This window comes from Petromyzon marinus, chromosome 62 (genome assembly GCF_048934315.1).
Source record: "Petromyzon marinus isolate PM22_M1 ecotype Great Lakes invasive population chromosome 62, UKy_Petmar_22M1.pri1.0, whole genome shotgun sequence".
NCBI lineage: Eukaryota > Metazoa > Chordata > Hyperoartia > Petromyzontiformes > Petromyzontidae > Petromyzon > Petromyzon marinus.
Window position 1 is genome coordinate 7941943 of NC_133728.1, and position 22192 is coordinate 7964134.

Consider the following 22192-nt stretch of genomic DNA (forward strand, 5'->3'; position numbering starts at 1 on the left):
TCAATCTCTCCCTTTTTCTCACTCACGTGCATCGACTATAGAAAGTAGATCTCTCTGTCTCGCTCGCTCTCCCTTTCGCTCTCTCTCTGTCTCTCTCTCTCTCTCTATCTCTCTCGCTCTCTCTCTCTCTCGCTCTCTCTGTCTCTCTCTCTCTCTGTCTCTCTCTGTCTCTCTCTGTCTCTCTCTCTGTCTCTCTCTCTGTCTCTCTCGCGCTCTCTCTCTCTCGCTCTCTCTGTCTCTCTCTCTCTGTCTCTCTCTCTCTCTCTCTCGCTCTCTCTGTCTCTCTCTCTCTGTCTCTCTCTCGGTCTCTCTCTCTCTGTCTCTCTCTGTCTCGCTCTCTCTCTCTCTCTCTCTGTCTCTCTCTCTCTCGCTCTCTCTCTCTCTCTCGCTCTCTCGCTCTCTCTCTCTGTCTCTCGCTCTCTCTCTCTGTCTCTCTCTCTGTCTCTCTGTCTCTCTCTCTCTCGCTCTCTCCCCCTCTGCCCATCTCGCTGTTGATGCGAGGAGATGGATGGATGGAGGGAGAGGAGGAGGGTTATACGCTCGGCCCGCCGAACGCACCGGTTAATCTCGTTAGGAGCTGGCCGAGACATCTGCATGAAACATCGCCTGGATGGCTTCGCCAGGGACTAACGTCGATTAAAATGTTCCTCGCCCGGTGTTGGTGGTGTGGTGTGTGCATGGAGTGTGTGGTGTGTGCAGGGTGTGTGTGGTGTAGTGTGTGCAGGGTGTGTGTAGTGTGTGTATGGTGTGTGTGGTGTGTGCAGGGTGTGTGTGGTGTAGTGTGTGCAGGGTGTGTGTGGTGTAGTGTGTGCAGGGTGTGTGTAGTGTGTGTATGGTGTGTGTGTGGTGTGTGGTGTGTGCATGGTGTGTGTGGTGTGTGCATGGTGTGTGTAGTGTGTGCAAGGTGTGTGTGGTGTAGTGTGTGCAGGGTGTATGTGGTGGGTGCATGGAGTGTGTGTGGTGTGGTGTGTGCAGGGTGTGTGTGGTGTAGTGTGTGCAGGGTGTGTGTGGTGTGATGTGTGCATGGTGTGTGTGGTGTAGTGTGTACAGGGTGTGTGTAGTGTGTGCAGGGTGTGTGTGGTGTGTGCAGGGTGTGTGTAGGGTAGTGTGTGCATGGTGTGTGTGCAGGGTGTGTGTCGTGTGTGCAGGGTGTGTGTGGTGTGTGCATGGTGTGTGTGGTGTGTGCAGGGTTTGTTTGGTGTAGTGTGTGCAGGGTGTGTGTGTGTGATGTGTGCAGGGTGTGTGTAGTGTGTGCAGGGTGTGTGTGGTGTGGTGTGTGCAGGGTGTGTGTAGTGCGTGCAGGGTGTGTGTGTATTGTGTGCATGGAGTGTGTGGTGTGTGCAGGGGTGTGTGTGGTGTAGTGTGTGCAGGGTGTGTGTGGTGTAGTGTGTGCAGGGTGTGTGTGGTGTGATGTGTGCAGGGTGTGTGTAGTGTGTGCAGGGTGTGTGTGGTGTGTGCATGGTGTGTGTGTGGTGTAGTGTGTGCAGGGTGTGTGTGGTGTGTGCATGGAGTGTGTGGTGTGTGCAGGGTGTGTGTGGTGTGATGTGTGCAGGGTGTGTGTAGTGTGTGCATGGTGTGTGTGTGGTGTAGTGTGTGCAGGGTGTGTGTGGTGTGTGCATGGAGTGTGTGGTGTGTGCAGGGTGTGTGTAGTGTGTGCAGGGTGTGTTGTGGTGTGTGCACGGTGTGGTGTGGTGTGTGCAGGGTGTGTGTAGTGTGTGCATGGAGTGTGTGGTGTGTGCAGGGTGTGTGTGGTGTGGTGTGGTGTGTGCATGGAGTGTGTGGTGTGTGCAGGGTGTGTGTAGTGTGTGCAGGGGTGTGTGTGGTGTGTGCATGGAGTGTGTGGTGTGTGCATGGAGTGTGTAGTGTGTGAAGGGTGTGTGTAGTGTGTGCAGGGTGTGTGTGGTGTGTGCACGGTGTGTGTGGTGTTGTGTGTGCATGGTGTGTGTAGTGTGTGCAGGGTGTGTGTGGTGTGTGCAGGGTGTGTGTGGTGTAGTGTGTGCAGGGTGCGTGTAGTGTGTGTGGTGTAGTGTATGCATGGTGTGTGTGGTGTGTGCAGGGTGTGCAGGGTGATGGTGGGGGGAGTGGGTGAAGTTGGGTGATGGTGGAGGGGTTAAGGTTTGGTGGAGGTGGTTGATGGTGGTGGGGGGGGTGGTGATGGTGGGGGGAGTGGTTGAAGTGGGGTGATGGTGGAGGGGTGATGGTTTGGTGGAGGTGGTTGATGGTGGGGGGTGATAGTGGAGGGAGGTGGTTGATAGTGGGAGGAGGGGGGGGTTGGTGGAGTCGGCTTCTCTCTTGTTGGTGGTGCGACTTTAAATCTCGCTAAATTGGCAGCTTCGTTCTTTAGCGAAAGGACACGACCCTGCCTTTGATTTCGTGCCTCATGGAAGAGCGAAGTGAAATAGACTGTTCAATTGACTTGTAGTGATTGTTGTTGTTGTAGTGATTGTTGTTGTTGTTGTTTACTGCCGCAGCTGCACGGACCTAACAAACGTGGCTAGGAGATGTTAACTACCTCGTCTTGTGTACAGGAGGTCGTGGTTTCGATAATCCAACCCTGAAAACGACTTTCTCGAAAACCCATTCTCGTGTAAAGCCTCCAAATTAGCACGGTTATCTGAGTACGGTGTGAAAGATAAGTTCAGCGCACATGAATTCGGAGTCTGCGTCTGTCTCTCTCTCTATCTCTCTCTCGCTGCCCCGTGGTCGGGTGCATTTTTATCCGGGTCCTCCGGTTTATAAAAACAAAAATTCCCACCCCCCCATCCGCATGTAGACATGAACATCGCCACGCGTTTCGAGTACTGTGGACGCTGCTATAATTGCCCACGTGATGACGACGATGACGACGATGACGACGACGATGATGACGAAGATGATGATGGAGACACTTTCGTTGAGCTGCTAGAATTGCCCACGTGATGACGACGACGATGATGACGATGATGACGATGATGATGGAGATACTTTCGTTGAGCTGCTAGAATTCCCCACGTGATGACGACGATGACGACGATGATGACGATGATGATGGAGACACTTTCGTTGAGTTGCTAAAATTGCCCACTTGATGACGACGATGACGACGATGATGACGTTGATGATGGAGACACTTTCGTTGAGCTGCTATAATTGCCCACGTGATGAGGACGACGACGACGATGATGATGATGGAGACACATTCGTTGAACTGCTACTATCCGTGTGGTAGCCAGGTCGTTTCTGAATAAAAAAAAGCAGAGCTCTGCATTGCTCAGCGGGGTCTGGAAACGATCAACATTGAAAGGAGCGATTTATGACCACGTTTCGATCTTGTTACACGCTGTCGTGACTATAAGCCAAGCGTGCGAATGTAACACCCGGAGATCACACAGGCAGATAACACACACACACTCTCTCTCTCTCTCACAGATATCAAGCTCACAGATAGCACGCTAACAGATAGCACACACGCTCACACTCACAGATAAATACACACAGACACACTCACAGATAACACAGCAACCGCCATTCGACACTAAGTGGCGGTGACGTCACCACGGCGCTTGTGCCAGGCTATGTGCACCTTGAGGCCACGTGAAGTGTCGAACGCCCGCTGGCAGGAGGTTACGGGGCAGACCCAGGTGCCACGGGTCGACTGACTGAGATGACTGAGATGACTGGCTGATGCACCACCTGTGCCCCCTACTCTGCCAACTTGCTTTGCTTTAGCCACCCGGCGCTCCGCTCGTTGTTGTGAGCGTCGCTCCTCCGTCTTCTGTTGTTGTTGGAGGGTGACTGCCTCAAACTGCCCAGTGGCGTCCTTCACGAGCCTCCTCCACAGAGGCCGATCTTGACACCGCTGGTACCAGTCATCGCCAAGTCCACTCAGCTCCACGTACTCCTGTACCACATCACTCCATCTCTTCTCTAGCCCGTGCCGCGCCCGTTTAGCCCCCTCGATCCGGGCCGAACAAAAGCTGTTTAGGCATGCGGTGGCTGGGAATGCGGGCTACATGACCCAGCCAATGCAACCTGCTCCTGGGGGTTGGAGATTGGATCACCGTTCTTTCCCCTCATGATGGTAATAGGTGTGGCGCTGCAGGTTACTTTTTTGATGGAGCTAAAGAGCGATTTGTGATCGCGGGCCATTGAGGCAGACTCCATCTCCTCAGCAACCCACGACCACCAACCATCTTTGCAGTGCCTCACGGCGCTCCTCATTCTCCGACGTGGGATGCTGTAGACGATGAGAGTGGACCTGTCGCTTTTTCTCAGCCATCCTGAACACCTCCTCTATCAGCCAGGGTCTCTGGGGAGGTCTGGACCGTGTACCCAAAGCAGCCATTGCAGCTGCATGAGCCACAGTCCTAAACCTCGCCCATTTTCCCTCGACATCAGGAGTAGGGGACGATGCCAACCCCAGCTGCAAGCGATCATTACATTTTCACTTGCAACTTTCATCAGCTAGCTGAGACCATACAACGATAGGTTTGAATGGGGTACTGGGTGTACACCCACCACCGGAGTGGAAGAATGGCAGGCGCATCTTCCAGATGACTTGTCAATGGTCAGAGGGCAGATCAACTCCACGGTAGGTCATGGTGTCAAGGACATGGGCCCGCATCCACTGTCCCATCACTATGTAGTCCAGCAAATGTTCTTGCTTGGACCCGGCATGCATCCATTATGTTGTGTGAATGCGCCGATGCCGGAACAGCGTGTTGGTAATTACAAGCCCATGGGCTGCACAAAAATCTAGCATCCTCCTACTGTTGTTATTGAGCTGATTTGGCCCATGCCTTCCAATCACTCTAGACTAGGTGCCAGCATCATGACCAACTCGGGCATTGAAGTCACCCAACAAGATGACTCTATCCCGAGGGGCCACTTTAGCCAGCACCTGTGACAGGAGGTCAGATAAGGCATCTGACTCATCGGCCTTGCCTGCATCCCTCCACGGATGTACGTCTACGGTAGAGGCATAAGTAACCACGACCACCACACCTTTGGTTGATGGGAAGGCGAGCCCAAAGTAGTCTGGGGCTTACAGCTTCCCACACCTAACCGCCATGCTCCCACGCCCCCTTCATTCTTTTGTTCATTAGAAGAGCCACACCCTGTTGTTTGGCAGTCTGCTGCCCCGAGTAGAGGATTGTCCACCACTCATGATGGCAGGCGCCAGAGCCGGTCCACCACACCTCCTGAATACGACAGAGATCCAGGCGGTACCGGTCCAGCTCCCGACAGAGGAGTGGCAGCCTCTCCTCCACAGTGAGCGTTCGAACATTCCACGTGGCTATCCATAGAGGCGTTTTGTTGCTTCTGGGGGAGTCCCGAGGGTAAGGATTCAGTCTCCTGGCTCCACCAAATGGGGTCTGGCCAGGAGCCGTCATAGGTGCCTGTCCCCCCGGGGCCTCCGGCACAATCTTAATACATCTTTTAAATCGTAGTTTGGTGGTAATTAATTGAAGGTGGAGGGGTTACCAGCCCCCTTTTGGCCGCTGTGGTGGTTACAACGGCCATGAAGGGAAAGGTCAATCTAAATTGGCCCTCCCCCCAGGGCACTGCCCACCACAGTGTTGTCATCCGGAACCACCAGCAGGTATGGGGTTTTGATTTAAAGCTTTCGTGACTGCAGTAATTCATATTATTAGCTCTTTCGTTAAAGTCACGTTGAAGGGAAACAATAAAATAATTATATATATAAAACAATAAAAAAACGATAACCTGATGACGACCGTTTGTGTTATTGTCGAAACGTCGTGATAATTTTTATTGTTTTATATATATTTTATTATTTTATTGTTTCCCTTCAACGTGACTTTACCGAAAGAGCTAAGAATATGAATAGGTATGGGGTTGTTTTTGCCGGACCACAGATAACACACTAACAGATAAAACGCTCACAGATAACACACACACTCACAGATAACACACTAACAGATATAACGCTCACAGAAAACACACACACACTCACAGATAACACACTAACAGATATAACGCTCACAGATAACACACACACACTCACAGATAACACACACACACACACTCACAGATAACACACTAACAGATAAAACACTCACAGATAAGACACACACACTCACAGATAACACACTAACAGATATAACGCTCACAGATAACACACATATACTCACAGATAACACTCTCACACTCACAGATAACACACTAACAGATAAAACGCTCACAGATAACACACACACACAGATAACACACACATACTCACAGATAACACACACACACATAGATAACACACTAACAGATAAAACGCTCACAGATAACACACACACTCACAGATAACACACACACACTCACAGATAACACACACACACACTCACAGATAACACACACTCATAGATAACACACACACACTCACAGATAACACACACACACTCACAGATAACACACACACACACACTCACAGATAACACACTATCAGATAAAACGCTCACAGATAACACACACATACTCACAGACAACACACACACTCACAGATAACACACTAACATATAAAACGCTCACAGATAACACACACTCACAGAAAACACACACACACTCACAGATAACACACACACACACTCATAGATAACACATACTCACACATAACACACACACACTCACAGATAACACACACACACTCACAGATAAACTATAAATATACAGCACAGCAGGCGTCGGGATCGAACCCACAACTCCTACGGCCTAGGCGAGGTAGTTAACACGAGCATACTGCCCAGGTATGGGTGTAGCGTTTGATGACCAAAAAAAAAACTACACGGGCAGTTGATTTGTTATTGTTGGACTGATGGCAAGGCCCCCATCACTTAGTATATCACTCTCCAGGCTCACCAGGAAAGCCTCCAAACAATCCTCAGAATGACCAGCAACTGCCGGAGCATCAGCATGCACGTCACGGTTGACCCAATAAGGAGCCAATCCTTTGACACGTGTTAGATGAAATGAAAAAGAGAAAATGTGATTAGTATCGAAACATAGGAATAGGTTTAAACCTTCCTGGCATTCTGGAGTTGCTCACAGTGAGCAATGCATGCTCTGATACGTGCTTTGCCCTTGAACCGTTCACCTTTTTGAAGTTCTGCGGTCTGACACAGGTGGTGAAAACAAGGGCCGTAAATAAAGCTGCTGCCTAGGCAAATCAGTTTCAAAGACAATGCCCATGTATTTTCCCATGTATTTTCAGAAGATGAATCATTGCAGTCACGAAAGCTTTAAATCGAAATTTTCAGAACTTGTTTTGTTTGAATGTTCACCGCAAGTACATGTGATTGAAGCAGTTCATAATACAGGATTCTTTTGTTTTACGGCTTAGATCACGTGAATCAAAATGTGTCGTTAAACCACCACCACCTCCACCACCACCACCACCACCGGACAGAGCCAATTAGCAAGGATTTGTCACGTGAACAGAACGTGACGATTCGTTACTAGCACAGCACTAGCCGGTTTGCGTGCTGGAGAATGCAAAGCGACATTTGCAATCTGAGCACGACATTTCGCAGGTAATTACAACCAGCTTCATCAGTCGACAGTCAGATTTGTGGAGAAATCCTTCTGCTTCGATCCCTAAATGGACGCGTAGATGTGATGACGTCACTCGTGAACCTGTATCATGAATGATATTGGTTGCGAAAAACCGTACCTGTTAAACTGGTTAATGCAGTCCGTGATTCATCGCAAAATGCATCTGTTAGATGGGGGATGGGTGTCATGACGTCACTCGTGAACCTGAATTATGGATGATATTGGTTGCGAAAAACCGTACTTGTTAAACTGGTTAATGCAGTCCGTGATTCATCGCAAAATGTATGTTAGATGGGGGATGGGTGTCATGACGTCACTCGTGAACCTGAATTATGGATGATATTGGTTGCGAAAAACCGTACTTGTTAAACTGGTTAATGCAGTCCGTGATTCATCGCAAAATGCATCTGTTAGATGGGGGATGGGTGTCATGACGTCACTCGTGAACCTGAATTATGGATGATATTGGTTGCGAAAAACCGTCTTGTTAAACTGGTTAATGCAGTCTGTGATTCATCGCAAAATGTATCTGTTAGATGGGGGATGGGTGTCATGACGTCACTCGTGAACCTGTACTATGGATGATATTGGTTGCGAAAAACCGTACTTGTTAAACTGGTTAATGCAGTCCGTGATTCATCGCAAAATGTATCTGTTAGATGGGGGGATAGATGCAATGACGTCACTTGTGAGCTCTTCACGTTGCGAAGAGCTGGGTGGGTTAAAGAGCTCACCAGTGACGTCATCACACCTACCCCCCTCCCCTCCCCCCCACATCTGGCTGTCCGCCTGATGATGATGCCGCTTGTGATTACTGGCGAAACGTCGGACTCTGATTGTCGATGCTGTGGATTTGCTCTCCAACGCACAGCCTGTTAGTGCTGCACTGGTACCGAATTGTCACGTTCTATTTAGGTGACAGACCCCTTTACTAATTGGCTGACGCATCTATGTTTAAGCGCTGGAACCCAAAGAAAAAAAAATATGTTATGGATGATATTGGTCGTGAAAGCCTACTGTGTGTTAACCCGGTTAATGCAGTCCATGATTCCTTGCGAAATGTATCCGTTTGGTGTTCGAACATTTTAACGCCTGTGCTATTACCACAAAAGGTAAAACCTATTATTATTATTGTTATTCAATCTTGATTTGAAGCTTTCGTGACTGCAGGAATGTCCATTCTCTTTTTGTTTTTTTCGGTGAAGTCATCACGTGAGTAGAGAAATAATATGATTTCATAGGTGTTACGAGGTTTCATGTATGTGCGTGTTCTCTTTCAAACTGATTGGCCTGCACCAGACAGCAGGCCTTACTTTAAGGCCTCGTCTCACCACCAGCATCAGAGCAGAGGACAACGCCATAAGGCGAACAGGGCAAGGACAATGTCACACGCATCAGAGAATGTATGGATCGGCGTGAGCAGCATCTATATCATGGGCACCTTAATTGTCAGTATCAAGTTATACTGGTAGGAACGAAGTTGTAAACTGAGTGTACCAGCCTGCAATAGATTAATGTGTCCGTCCGTCCGTCCCCTTTCAATACTTTAACGAAGTGAAAAATTCCAATGTTCCTACCAGCCCACCCTGCAGGGACCTGTTTACAAAATTAGAATAGGTGGTTTTACCCTTTCTGGCAATGCAACAGCAGTTGTGTTAAGATGTTCCAACACCAAATAGAGGCATTTGTTCAAGGAATCAAGTTCACTGCTTTAACCACGCGCACATGCCACGCTACGCTCGGTGAACACGGCAAACAAAACAGGGCCCTGATAATGTTCGATGCATCGTCTGTGAAACGGATTGGGCCTACATCAGAGACTGCAGCCTTACTTCATGGCCCGGTCTCACCACCACTGTCAGAGCAGAGGGCAACGCCAGAAGGTGAACAGGACAAGGGCAATGCCACGATCTGAGAATGTATTGCTTGGCGCGAGTAGCTACAAAATGGGACCTCTTTTTTTTGCCAGTATCAAATTTGTGAAAACATAAGAGTAGCTGTTTACGCTTTCTGGCAATAATGCAACATGAGTTGTCTTAAGATGGTCAAACACCAAATACAAAGTAAAACCTTGGATTGCGAGTAACTTGGTCTGCGAGTGCTTTGCAAGACGAGCAAACATTTTACCTGACCACAACTGATATACGAGTGCTTTGATATACGAGTGCTTTGGATTGCAAACACGTTTCCGGAACGAATTATGCTCGCAATCCAAGGTTTTACTGTAGAGGCCTTTTTCAAGTAATCCAGTCTCTGTATTAACCACACGCACGTTGATTGTGATGAACATGCAAACGAAACATGGATCTGATAATAATAATAGTGTATGCATTGTCTTTGATAATAATGTAACTACGATGTTATTATGCGTTGTCTTTGAAACGGATTGGCCTACATCAGAGACAGCAGCCTGACTTTAAGGCCCAGTCTCACCACCACCAATGTCAGAGCCAGAAGGCGGACAGGGCAAGGGCAATGCCACACGCATCAGAGAATGTATGGATCGGGATGAGCAGCAGCTTTATATCACGGGATGCTTAATGCCAGTATCAAAGTACGAAATGTAAGAATAGGTTTTTTTTCACTGCGTGGTTGATGCAGAGACATGATTCCGTGCCGAAGGTTTAATCCATGTGGTGTTTGGACAACTTAACACACCTCAATCTTGATTTTTCAGACTTCGATACTGTATTCCTGGTTCTTTCGGTAAAGTCACGTAGAAGGGAAACAATAAAATAATACAAATATAAAGCAATAAAATTATCACGACGTTTCGACTGCAACACAAGCAATCATCATCAGGTGTGAAAAACCACAGCAAGAAAATTTGAAAAAAGTGGCGGTTATTGTTTTTTAATGTTAGCACCACGGAGAGCGATTTGACAGTTTGTTCATATGGACGAGTCCATCTATGTTCGGAAAAGGGGAGGGGGGAGACGAAAATTAATGGATGTGGTCTGAAAGCCACCGTAAGCGTGAACAATCAATTAAGACCCGAAATGGTGTATCAAATCCTTCCAATGATTGCTAAGCCAGAATCCATCTTCTCGGTTGAAATTGTCTCTGCGTTTGTATATGTGGATAGCCTCATGAACGAATCTCTCATGGTAGCAAGATGACTTGCAAAGAACCTCTGTCTTGGAGAAGTCAATGTCATGTGAGCCGACTGAATTATAACAGTGATCTGCCACGGCCGAGGTGTTGGCCCTACCATGTTTTAGGTCTGCTTTGTGTTCACGAATGCGGTAAAAATACTGGTAAAAAAAAATATGGTATAGTCACGTTTTATTTGTTTACACGTTTAAAAGTGATTTGTTTAACTTTCCGATACTGCGTGTTTTTGTGTTTTAAGAGCTTGATAGCTCATCGGATTCGTCGTGCAGTGCAAATGCGGAGAACGTGATTCCGAACGGCACACACAGAGGCATTGACTGGGCCCTCGCGTTTTTATTTCTCGACGAGATGGATATCTAACACGTCCATGGGACATCATTGTCTCGAATAACGCACGCTCTAAAAAAAATAAAAAAGAAGAATAAGAAGCCATTACGTGGTTGTGTAGGTGCTAGAGGACATCCCTGTCGCACTCCAAGGTGAACGGAGAATGGCTCTGACTCCCGGCCACGCAGCTTTACCCGCGCCTGTCGACCGTCATGAAGGTCCTTATTGATTGTGACCAAAGGGTCAGGAACCCCCACCCAGAGGCCAGGCCGATTGATGGTATTATCGGCCTTGGCAAAGATCCCCCATGTAGCTTGTAACAGACTGTAGGGGCAAGTGCTGTTAGCGAACACCTATGAAAGCCGGAATGGCACACGAGGGGGTGGGTGGCCAGCACCACGCCCGACCGCCTTTGTCTCCCTCGTGGCGATGTTTACACACCGCACCAGGTACTCATTTGAGGCTGAGTCGACCTAGGGGAGGCCCGGGACCGGTTCAGACAATCGTCACTGGTGTTGGTCGCGAACGGGAATCGAACCCGGATCGCCGGGTTCGTAGTGCAGCGCGCTAACCGCTACACTATCGCTCACACTCACACACACACACTCACACACTCGCACAAACTAACACACAAACTCACACACACTCACACACACTCACACACACACACACACTCTCACACACACTCACACACACTCACACACATACTCACACACTCACACACACTCACACACACACTCACACACACAATCACACACTCACACACTCACACACACACTCACACACAGACACACACACCCACACACACACCCACACACTCACACACTCTCACACACTCATAGACTCATACACTAACACAAAAGCATGCACGCACACACATAGACTCATACGTAGACTTACACACACATACACACAAAGACTCAATCATACACTCACACACCCGCGCGTACACATAGACTCATACATACAAAAGACAAAGATCCCCCGTATGGCCTGAGCAGTCTGTAGGGGCAAGTGCTGTTAGCGAGCAGCACCTATGAAGGCCGGAACGGCGCACGAGGGGGTGGGTGGCCAGCACCACGCCCGACCGCCTTTGTCTCCCCTAGTGGCGATGTTTACTAACACACCGCACCAAGTACTCATTTGAGGCTAAGTCGATCTCGGGGAGGCCCAGGATCGATTCAGATAATCGTCACTGTGGTGTTGGTGGCCGTGAGCGGGAATCGAACCCGGGGTCGCAGGGTTCGTAGCGCAGCGTAGCGCTCACCGCTGCGCCACCGCTCCCCGCACCAAACACTCATCCACAAACTCGCTGACGCCCTCACACGTGACCTGTTCAAGCACCGCAACTCACCAAAACACGGGACACACTCACTAAATCCACATTTCAGTTCGCAGTGAGCATCATCATCATCATCCCTCTCTCTCTCTCTATCCTGTCTCTCCCCTCGGCTGTATCAACAACAACAACAACAAACAACCGCCATTCGCCACTAAGTGGCGGTGACGTCACCACGACGCTTGTGCCAGGCTATGTGCACCCTGAGGCCACGTGAAGTGTCGAACGCCCGCTGGCAGGAGGTCACGGGGCAGACCCAGGTGCCACGGGTCGACTGACTGAGATGACTGGCTGTTGCACCACCTGTGCCCCCTACTGTGCCAACCTGCTGTGCTTTAGCCACCCGGCGCTCCGCTCGCTGTTGTGAGCGTCGCTCCTCCGCCCTCCGTTGTTGTTGGAGGGCGACTGCCTCCAACTGCCCAGTAGCAGCGTCCTTCACGAGCCTCCTCCACAGAGGCCGATCTTGACACCGCTGGTACCAGTCATCGGCAAGTCCACTCAGCTCCACGTCCTCCTGTACCACATCACTCCATCTCTTCTCTAGCCCGTGCCGCGCCCGCTTAGCCCCCTCAATCCGGCCAAACAAAAGCTGTTTCGGCATGCGGTGACTGGGCATGCGGCTGTATCACCACCTCTCACACTCACACACTCACTCACACACACAGAGCGACAGACAGACACAGAGAGAGAGAGCGAGCAAGAGGGCGACGGAGCTTACTGAGTTTCAAACCACTTTCATTTGCTGCCGGCAGCAAGAAAGGCACCGGAGACGATTTCTGACGCAACGTCGCGATCGGCTTCACCGTCACCGTGTGCACGTGACAGTCACCACGCCCACGTGGCGCCGCACGCGCCGCGCGCGCGTCACAGGCGCGCGCGCCGTCACGTGACGCCACGCCACGCCACGCCACGCCCCTCGCAGGCGAACCAATCGGCGTTGGTTTCCACGCCACGCCCCTCCCCCGCACCACGTGCTGGTGGGGGGGGGGGAGCCGCGCCTTGAGCAGGCCCCTCGGCATTGACACCGCAGGCCAGCCATCACTGTCGTCGCTCATGACGAAAGTTTGCATGAGCGTGGCGCTTTGTAGCCAGGCGATGAACCTCTCACACGTGTGTATGTGTGTATGTATGTGTGTATGTATATATGGGGGAGCGGTAGTGTAGCGGTTAGCGCTACGCTGCGCTACGAACCTGGCGACCCAGGTTCGATTCCCCGCTCACGGCCAACACCAGTGACGATTATCTGAACCGGCCCTGGGCCTCCCCTAGGTCGACTCAGCCTCAAATGAGTACCTGGTGCGATGTGTAAACATTGCCACTAGGGAGACAAAGGCGGTCGGGCGTGGTGCTGACCACCCACCCCCTCGTGTACCGTTCCGGCCTTCATAGGTGCTCGCTAACAGCACTTGCCCCTACAGTCTGTTAAGTCCATACGGGGGATCTTTGTCTTTGTCTTTGTATATATGGGAAGCTGCTTTGGTAAAAAAGGCAAATCGGCCCTCGTGAAAACGGATCCACAAAAGGCGCAGAACGTTGGGGTTGAAACCGCGGACACCCCCAGGGGTACCGGTGAAGCCAGATCGTCCCTGGCACCACAGAGTCCGGCGGCTCCCCCCCCCCCACCCCCTCCCCCCCGCCCCCCACCCCGGAGAGATTCCGGAAGAGAGAGAGAGAGCGTAGAGAGAGAGGGGGGGTAAAGAGAGGGGGTAGAGAGAGGGGGTAGAGGGAGAGGGGGGGTGCAGAGAGAGAGGGGGTAGAGAGAGAGGGGTAGAGAGAGAGGGGGGTAGAGAGAGAGGAGTAGAGAGAGGGGGTAGAGAGAGAGGGGGTAGAGAGAGGGGGGGTAGAGAGAGAGGGGGTAGAGAGAGAGAGAGGGGGGTAGAGGGAGAGGGGGGGGGTAAAGAGAGGGGGAAGAGAGAGGGGGGTAGAGGGAGAGGGGGTAGAGAGAGAGGGGTAGAGAGAGGGGGGGGTAGAGAGAGAGAGGGGGGGTAGAGAGAGGGGGGTAGAGAGAGAGGGGATAGAGATAGGGGGTAGAGAGAGGGGGTAGAGAGAGAGAGGGGGTAGAGAGAGAGAGGGGGTAGAGGAAGAGAGGGGGGTAGAGAGAGGGGGTAAAGAGAGGGGGTAGAGAGAGAGGGGTTAGAGGGAGAGAGGGTGGAGGCAGAGCGAAGGGGTAAGAAGGAGAATAGCAGAGCGTGAAATCTTTCGTGAAATCTTTCATTTAAACAGGGGGGTGGGACACATAAAGCAAAGCATAGAAAATAAAACCTAAAAGACGAAGTGCCGACTACACCGAGCATCTTCTCGTTTCTTCTGATCGTAAAGAGAGAGGGAGAGAGAGGGAGAGAGAGGGGGTGGTGGAGTGAATCTCACTCTGTCCCTGGTACTCACACTGCCACTGGTACTCACACTGCCCCTGGTACTCACACTGTCCCTGGTACTCACACTGTCCCTGGTACTCACACTGTCCCTGGTACTCACACTGCCCCTGGCACTCACACTGTCCCTGGTACTCACACTGTCCCTGCTACTCACACTGTCCCTGGTACTCACACTGTCCCTGGTACTCACACTGTCCCTGCTACTCACACTGTCCCTGGTACTCACACTGTCCCTGGGACTCACACTCTCCCTGGTACTCACGCTGTCCCTGGTACTCACGCTGTCCCTGGTACTCACACTGTCCCTGGTACTCACACTGTCCCTGGTATTCACGCTGTCCCTGGTACTCACGCTGTCCCTGGTACTCACACTGCCACTTGAACTCACACTGTCCCTGGTACTCACGCTGTCCCTGGGACTCACACTGTCCCTGGTACTCACACTGTCCCTGGTACTCACACTGTCACTGGTACTCACACTGTCCCTGGTACTCACACTGTGTCTGGTACTCACACTGCCCCTGGTACTCACACTGTCTCTGGTACTCACACTGTCCCTGGTACTCACACTGCCCCTTGAACTCACACTGTCCCTGGTACTCACGCTGTCCCTGGTACTCACGCTGTCCCTGGTACTCACACTGTCCCTGGTATTCACGCTGTCCCTGGTACTCACACTGCCCCTGGTACTCACACTGTCTCTGGTACTCACACTGTCCCTGGTACTCACACTGCCCCTTGAACTCACACTGTCCCTGGTACTCACACTGTCCCTGGTACTCACACTGTCCCTGGTACTCACGCTGTCCCTGGTATTCACGCTGTCCCTGGTACTCACGCTGTCCCTGGTACTCACGCTGTCCCTGGTACTCACACTGTCCCTGGTACTCACACTGTCCCTGGTACTCACACTGTCCCTGGTACTCACGCTGTCCCTGGTACTCACGCTGCTCCTGGTACTCACACTGTCCCTGGTACTCACGCTGTCCCTGGTACTCACGCTGTCTCTGGTACTCACGCTGTCCCTGGTACTCACAATGTCCCTGGTACTCACACTGTCCCTGGTACTCACAATGTCCCTGGTACTCACACTGTCCCTGGTACTCACACTCTCCCTGGTACTCACGCTGTCCCTGGTACTCACACTGTCCCTGGTACTCACAATGTCCCTGGTACTCACGCTGTCCCTAGTACTCACACTGCCCCCGGTACTCACACTCTCCCTGGTACTCACACTGTGCCTGGTACTCACACTGTCCCTGGTACTCACACTGCCCCTTGAACTCACACTGTCCCTGGTACTCACACTCTCCCTGGTACTCACGCTGTCCCTGGTACTCACACTGTCCCTGGTACTCACAATGTCCCTGGTACTCACACTGTCCCTGGTACTCACACTCTCCCTGGGACTCACGCTGTCCCTGGTACTCACGCTGTCCCTGGTACTCACGCTGTCCCTGGGACTCACGCTGTCCCTGGTACTCACACTGTCCCTGGTACTCACGCTGTCCCTGGTACTCACACTGTCCCTGGTACTCACACTCTCCCTGGGACTCACGCTGTCCCTGGTACTTACACTGTCCCTGGTACTCACACTGTGCCTGGTACTCACACTGTCCCTGGTACTCACGCTGTCCCTGGTACTCACACTCTCCCTGGTACTCACACTGTCCCTGGTACTCACACTCTCCCTGGGACTCACGCTGTCCCTGGTACTCACACTGTCCCTGGTACTCACACTGTCCCTGGTACTCACACTGCCCCTTGAACTCACACTGTCCCTGGTACCCACACTCTCCCTGGTACTCACACTCTCCCTGGTACTCACGCTGTCCCTGGTACTCACGCTGTCCCTGGTACTCACGCTGTCCCTGGGACTCACGCTGTCCCTGGTACTCACACTGTCCCTGGTACTCACGCTGTCCCTGATACTCACACTGTCCCTGGTACTCACACTCTCCCTGGGACTCACGCTGTCCCTGGTACTCACACTGTCCCTGGTACTCACACTGTGCCTGGTACTCACACTGTCCCTGGTACTCACGCTGTCCCTGGTACTCACACTGTCCCTGGTACTCACACTCTCCCTGGTACTCACGCTGTCCCTGGTACTCACACTGTCCCTGGTACTCACACTGCCCCTGGTACTCACACTCTCCCTGGTACTCACGCTGTCCCTGGTACTCACACTGTCCCTGGTACTCACACTCTCCCTGGTACTCACGCTGTCCCTGGTACTCACACTGCCCCTTGAACTCACACTGTCCCTGGTACTCACACTCTCTCTGGTACTCACGCTGTCCCTGGTACTCACACTCTCCCTGGTACTCACACTGCCCCTTGAACTCACACTGTCCCTGGTACTCACACTCTCCCTGGTACTCACACTGTGCCTGGTACTCACACTCTCCCTGGTACTCACACTCTCCCTGGTACTCACGCTGTCCCTGGTACTCACGCTGTCCCTGGTACTCACACTGTCCCTGGTACTCACACTGTCCCTGGTACTCACACTCTCCCTGGTACTCACGCTGTCCCTGGTACTCACACTCTCCCTGGTATTCACGCTGTCCCTGGTACTCACACTGTCCCTTGAACTCACACTGTCCCTGGTACTCACGCTCTCCCTGGTACTCACGCTGTCCCTGGTACTCACACTGTCCCTGGTACTCACGCTGCGTCTGGTATTCACACTGTCCCTGTTACTCACACTCTCCCTGGTACTCACACTGTCCCTGGTACTCACACTGCCCCTGGTACTCACACTGTCCCTGGTACTCACACTGTCCCTGGTACTCACACTGCCCCTTGAACTCACACTGTCCCTGGTACTCACACTGCCCCTTGAACTCACGCTCTCCCTGGTACTCACGCTGTCCCTGGTACTCACGCTGTCCCTGGTACTCACACTGCCCCTTGAACTCACACTGTCCCTGGTACTCACACTCTCCCTGGTACTCACACTGTGCCTGGTACTCACGCTGTCCCTGGTACTCACACTGCCCCTTGAACTCACACTGTCCCTGGTACTCACACTCTCCCTGGGACTCACACTCTCCCTGGTACTCACGCTCTCCCTGGTACTCACGCTCTCCCTGGTACTCACACTCTCCCTGGTACTCACACTCTCCCTGGTACTCACGCTCTCCCTGGTACTCACGCTGCCCCTGGTACTCACGCTCTCCCTGGTACTCACACTCTCCCTGGTACTCACACTGTCCCTGGTACTCACGCTGTCCCTGGTACTCACACTGTCCCTGGTACTCACGCTGTCCCTGGGACTCACACTGTCCCTGGGACTCACACTCTCCCTGGTACTCACGCTCTCCCTGGTACTCACGCTCTCCCTGGTACTCACACTCTCCCTGGTACTCACACTCTCCCTGGTACTCACGCTCTCCCTGGTACTCACGCTGCCCCTGGTACTCACGCTCTCCCTGGTACTCACACTCTCCCTGGTACTCACACTCTCCCTGGTACTCACACTGCCCCTTGAACTCACTCTGTCCCTGGTACTCACGCTCTCCCTGGTACTCACGCTGTCCCTGGTACTCACACTCTCCCTGGGACTCACACTCTCCCTGGTACTCACGCTGTCCCTGGTACTCACACTCTCCCTGGGACTCACGCTCTCCCTGGTACTCACACTCTCCCTGGTACTCACGCTGTCCCTGGGACTCACGCTGTCCCTGGTACTCACGCTTGCGATCAGTGCCAAGACGCAGCCAGTCAGGACCAGGAGAAGTGATGGAGACCTGGAGCAGAGCCCGGAAACACTGACACATTAAACTGTTTCTTTATTTTAAAGCATATAAATGTTGTGTCGTTACAACCCGCCACCACCCGACACAGCCAACTAGTAAGGGTTGTCACTTGTCACGTAAACAGAACGTGGCCAATTCGTCACTAGTACAGCACTAGCGTGAAGTGTATAGTAGTGTAGTGTATAGTGTAGTGTATAGTGTAGTGTATAGAGTTAGTGTATAGTAGTGTGTAGTGTAGTATACTAGTACAGCACTAGTGTATAGTGCAGTGTATAGTGTAGTGTATAGTAGTGTATAGTGTAGTATACTAGTACAGCACTAGTGTATAGTGTAGTGTATAGTGTAGTATACTAGTACAGCACTAGTGTATAGTTTAGTGTATAGTGTAGTGTATAGTGTAGTATACTAGTACAGCACTAGTGTATAGTGTAGTGTATAGTGTAGTATACTAGTACAGCACTAGTGTATAGTGGAGTGTATAGTGTAGTATACTAGTACAGCACTAGTGTATAGTCTAGTGTATAGTGTAGTGTATAGTGTAGTGTATAGTGTAGTATACTAGTACAGCACTAGTGTATAGTGTAGTGTATAGTGTAGTATATTAGTACAGCACTAGTGTATAGTGTAGTGTATAGTGTAGTATACTAGTACAGCACTAGTGTATAGTTTAGTGTATAGTGTAGTGTATAGTGTAGTATACTAGTACAGCACTAGTGTATAGTGTAGTGTATAGTGTAGTATACTAGTACAGCACTAGTGTATAGTTTAGTGTATAGTGTAGTGTATAGTGTAGTATACTAGTACAGCACTAGTGTATAGTGTAGTGTATAGTGTAGTATACTAGTACAGCACTAGTGTATAGTGGAGTGTATAGTGTAGTATACTAGTACAGCACTAGTGTATAGTCTAGTGTATAGTGTAGTGTATAGTGTAGTGTATAGTGTAGTATACTAGTACAGCACTAGTGTATAGTGTAGTGTTAGTGTAGTATACTAGTACAGCACTGGTGTATAGTGTAGTGTTAGTGTAGTATACTAGTACAGCACTGGTGTATAGTGTAGTGTATAGTGTAGTATACTAGTACATCACTAGTGTATAGTGTAGTGTATAGTAGTGTAGTGTATAGTGTAGTATACTAGTACAGTACTAGTGTATAGTGGAGTGTATAGTGTAGTATACTAGTACAGTACTAGTGTATAGTATAGTGTATAGTGTAGTATACTAGTACAGCACTAGTGTATAGTGTAGTGTATAGTGTAGTGTATAGTGTAGTGTATAGTGTAGTATACTAGTACAGCACTAGTGTATAGTGTAGTGTATAGTGTAGTGTATAGTGTAGTGTATAGTGTAGTATACTAGTACAGCACTAGTGTATAGTGTAGTGTATAGTGTAGTATACTAGTACAGCACTAGTGTATAGTGTAGTGTATAGTGTAGTGTATGTGTAGTGTAGTGTATAGTGTAGTATACTAGTACACCACACCGGTTACGTGTTTAACACCCAAGCCACAACATTTACCATCTGAGCACGACGTTTCGCCAGTAATCACAACCAGCATCATCAGGCGCCAGCCAGATTTGCTGGAGAAGTCTAACTCATAGAGAGGCGTAGACGTGGTGGCCACACTTCTGGGCTCTTGCACAAAGTGTGGTGTTGCGGCGGCGGTCGTGGGGTGGGGTGGGAGTGGAGAGATTAATGAGTCAACGTACATGATGCATGCACGTTAGGCGAACCACCCCTTTTGATCGCGTCCTTCATGCCAACTGCGTGCGTGAAAAGGAGCCGCGCCAGATAGACGGGCACCAGGCTGAGCTGTCAATTATAGTTGAGTTCGATTTGAGAAGCGACATGCCCATCACAAATGAAAGCAGCTTAACCGAAGTGGGCTCATCGTTGCCATCATCATCGTCATCATCATCAGCATCGCAGCAGCAGCAGCAGTCCCCGTAACTCTGAACGCGCGATGCCGATTCTGAACTGTGCATGGTGGATAAAGCCCCCTGGAGGAAAATCATCGCTACAACGGGGAGAGAGATGCACCCAAAACTCCAGGGTCGGGATCGAACCGAACGACCTCCTGCATACAAGGGGAGGTAGTTAACATCTCCTAGCCAGCGTGATGATGATGATGAGAGAGAGAGACGCGCAAACTACAAATATACAGCAGCAGGCATCGTCCGGGTCAAGATCGAACCCACGACCTCCTGTATACCAGGCGAGGTAGTTAACATCTCCTAGCCACCGTGATGATGATGATGAGAGAGAGACGCGCAAACTCCAGATATACAGCAGCAGGCATCGTCAGGGTCAGAATCGAAGCCACGACCTCCTGTACACCAGGCGTGGTAGTTAACATCTCATAGCCACCGTGATGATGATGAAGATGAGAGAGAGAGAGACTCAAACTCCAAATATACAGCAGCAGGCATCGTCAGGGTCAGGATCGAACCCACGACCTCCTGTATACCAGGCGAGGTAGTTAACATCTCCTAGCCACCCCGGCGCTCACAAACACATGTATGTATTGTTCGTGTGTGAGGAGACCCGATTTGAGCGTGCTGATGCTGCTGCTGCTTCTGCTTAATTTTTTAGTGAGTTCCTTCCATGAAAAAAAATATATCGGATAAAAAACCAACATCCACTCCCGAGTCAACAACAACAAAGTTGATGATGTTGATATTGTCATCATCATCATCATGTTGTTATCAGCATCATCATCATGCTGTTATCAGCATCATAATCATGTCATCATCATCACGGCACAACAGTGTGGGGTTGTGTTGAGTCGTGTTTTGACTAAATCAGGTGCAATCATTGAAAATAACTATCGTGTGCGTGTGGGTATAATTGTGTGGAGCGGTGGTGGTATGTAAACATCGTCACTAGGGAGACAAAGGCGGCTGGGAGTGGTGTGCCGCACCGGTACAGAGACCCGTAGACTCACCAGACAGAGACCCACAGACTCACCACACAGAGACGCATAGACTCACCACACAGAGACCCATAGACTCACCACACAGAGACCCATAGACTCACCACACATAGACCCATAGACTCACCACACAGAGACCCATAGACTCACCACACAGAGACCCACATACTCACCACACAGAGACCCATAGACTCACCACACAGAGACCCATAGACTCACCACACAGAGACCCATAGACTCACCACACAGAGACCCATAGACTCACCACACAGAGACCCATAGACTCACCACACAGAGACCCATAGACTCACCACACAGAGACCCACAGACTCACCACACAGAGACCCATAGACTCACCACACAGAGACCCATAGACTCACCACACATAGACCCATAGACTCACCACACAGAGACCCATAGACTCACCACACAGAGACCCATAGACTCACCAGACAGAGACCCATAGACTCACCACACAGAGACCCATAGACTCACCACACAGAGACCCATAGACTCACCACACAGAGACCCACAGACTCACCACACAGAGACCCATAGACTCACCACACAGAGACCCCACAGACTCACCACACAGAGACCCACAGACTCACCACACAGAGACCCACAGACTCACCACACAGAGACCCATAGACTCACCACACATAGACCCACAGACTCACCACACAGAGACCCATTGATTCACCACACAGAGACCCACAGACTCACACAGAGACCCATAGACTCACCACACAGAGACCCATTGATTCACCACACAGAGACCCGTAGACTCACCACACAGAG

At 50.8% G+C, this 22192-nt stretch overlaps 1 protein-coding gene across 2 annotated transcripts in view; it reads left to right on the forward strand.

The window, feature by feature from the left end:
* The window catches only part of LOC116955861 (limbic system-associated membrane protein-like), a 768583-nt gene that overhangs the window by 513264 nt on the left and 233127 nt on the right, over nt 1-22192 (forward strand). The gene's annotated exons all lie outside the window — the stretch shown is intronic.